A 2,979-nucleotide genomic window follows, 5' to 3' on the forward strand; every position below is an offset into this window, starting at 1 on the left:
TATATCTATACACTGGTGAACGACAAGAAGGTCGTTCGAAGAGAATCTCAAAGTGTCTGTCGTTTAATAAGTGTTCGGAAAGAAAGAAAAAAGAAACTGAAATCACCCTGAAAATTGAGCGAAAAAGCGACTCTTGCGAGAACAAAGTCCAGCCTATGTTGTGTGTACGTGGTATAAAGTGTAATGTGACTAAACTATGACAGACGTTAGCTAAGTGTAAACTGTTCTGTCACAGCGCTCTGTAGCGAATTATTTTTTAAAAAGTTAGGCTGTATTTAAAGAAAGAAAAAAACTATTTATAATTTAAGAGCCATGATTCGTGGCGACCTCGACGCCCGAGAGGAAAAGCGTCTGACGCCAGTCGCGATAAAGCTGGATGCAGATGTGGAAAAGAACTTTGGACTTTTGAAGGCCTAGAAAAAACTTGTAGAAATTGTTGCTCCGGTCGAGGTTCTTTTTTTCTTTTCCTTTTTTTTTCTTTTTGCTAATTTGTAATTCGGTTTGATATCGCGCTGGTGCGTACGTATACCAAAAGCTTTAAGTGAATCTTGTTTGAAGCGACAGAAACTCGTGACATTCCGGTATCATTCGTAAACACAATGATACAAATTAGGTGTAAAGTGCAAGAGAAAGAAAGAAAGAATTAAGCTACAATGAATATTAGGTGTAAGTGACACAAGCCCATATTATGTTATTGAACGTGCACGAAGTAATGTCTATATATTACGTACAGTTATCGCAATAGTCATACATTTTTTATGTATATAAATGTATCTCCTAAATTAATTTTAAATAAAAATATAGTCATTGTGTTAAATCGCGAGTATCGTATTTTTTTTATTCTTTTATCCTTTATCCTTTCTTTTATCCTATATTACTGACCAGGGAAAACCAGGGAATTTACTTCTTTTCGCACTAAAATTCAAGTTTTCATTATTTTAAGGGCATGTGATACTTACAGTTTCCCCCCTACCGAAAGAAATCTCTGAGTTCTCTTTAGCGAAATAGCTTGGCCCATTTGAGTCTATAAACAAAGTCGATTTGAAACAAAATAATCTCGGAGATAGTTTGAGAGATTTGGGTCCTTTTCAAGATCCTTTTAGTGGTCATTTAAGAGTGGTGCGATGGTAATATAATGTTCCTTTTGTATTTTTCACGTACCGGGCGGGCAGAGTTATTTACAGTAGTTGGTCGTGGCTAATCCGCTCTCCCTTTTTAAATTTCTCTTCAAATTATTAACACTTTTTTTTAATTGATGAATTTTCTCATTATACTTATTTATAATTATAACTTATATACTGATAAACAATTTTCTAGTTGAATTCAAAAATGCTGTCTTTTTTGGTGTATCTCATTCCATTTACGAGAAACGTTCTATTAATTCCAATATTAAGCATTAAAAAAAAAGTTAGATATCTGAAGTCATCGAAACCCATAGATTCCGAATTATTATGTTTTAGGCTGTTAACTGAAATTTAAAAAAATCTACTTCTAAATTTTAATCCGAAAGCTTAACAAAGGACCCTTGAGTGTCGGCTACTATATTGAGACAGCCTCTCTGCTTGTTATTTATGATCGTATTCTTATTTCAATTTCGGAAAGGGTATTTTAAAGCCTTCAGACCATTTAAACGAGCTTCCTGGACCTTTAAAAATATCTACTTGAGTGCCTGCGGAGAATTTCTTTGAGATTCTTTGACCTAAAGAATTTTTAATATATACTCAAAGATTCTGTTCGGTAGGGCCAGGCTTTTTTTCCACAAAAATTTAAATTTTTAAAAACAGAATTCGGAGATGCTATAAAATATCATAACGGACGTCTCCGGACTCTTTTTTGAGGGATAATAAAAAAAATTATTGTGCTAAATAAAAATTTTATGCATATGTATTATTTTGAGGTTACGTCGTTTTTCATCTCTGCCTTTCCGATAATCTGGAAATTATTTATGAAATAAAATTTCTTGATTGCCTGCAAACAAGGTTAGTTCCGGAGATTAGTTACTATGTTTATTTGTAAGTCCAATGTTTTCAGCCAAAAATATTGTGCAGTTTGGAAGTAACGCTCGGGTGAATTGTAACACACATAACCTCGAAATATACACGCACGCTGTTAGCAAAATCAAAAATTTTTTGATAAAAAAACACAAAAAAAGTGTGTGGGGACGTCCGTTAGCATGTTCGCTATCATTTCCCAAATTTTTAAGACAAAATATTGATTTTTCCAGAAAAAAAGCCGTCTGAACCTAAAACTGGTAAAATCGATACTAATTCCTAAGCGCTATGCAATTAATCAGATTTTGTTAAATTAAAACTTTTTAGAATTAAACCAAAAAGAAAGTGTATGGGGACGTCCGTTAGCATGGTCGCTATCATGTCCCAAGTTTTGAAGACAAAATATTGATTATTAAAGAAAAAAAGCCGTCGGAACCTAAAACTGGTAAAATCGACAATTTTCTAAGTATCACATGCACATAATAATTTTTGTCAATTTAGAAATGTGATTTCTACTTTATCAACAGTCGCAGATTTATTACTTAAGGGCATGTGACACAGCTAAATACCTACATTACCGACCTCACTTTTCCGTTCACTGAATGTTTTTTTGAACCTAAGAACTTTTTTGTAAATAAAATATCGAGCTGAAACTTTGGGAAATGTATTAGAGTACAATAAAGTACGTTTAGGTACTGCATTTTGTTAGGAACTTCACTAAAAATTATTTCATCTTTTTTCAGAACCTCAACATCTTTTGAACGTTCGAACTTTTTTTATACATAAAATATCGGTCTCGAACTTTGAGAAATGCAAGAGCCGAAAGCAAACTACGTTTAAGTACAAAGCTTAATAATAATAGATGTAAAAAAATATATTTCAACAGTCAATTCCAACGGCATCAGCCGGTAACGTTGTACACGAAAATACGAACTCTCTAGAGCCTCGTCTAGTGGCCGCCAGGTTTCGTATTTTCGTGTACAACGTT

The sequence above is a fragment of the Belonocnema kinseyi genome, chromosome 6 (assembly GCF_010883055.1).
Source record: "Belonocnema kinseyi isolate 2016_QV_RU_SX_M_011 chromosome 6, B_treatae_v1, whole genome shotgun sequence".
NCBI classification, from domain to species: domain Eukaryota; kingdom Metazoa; phylum Arthropoda; class Insecta; order Hymenoptera; family Cynipidae; genus Belonocnema; species Belonocnema kinseyi.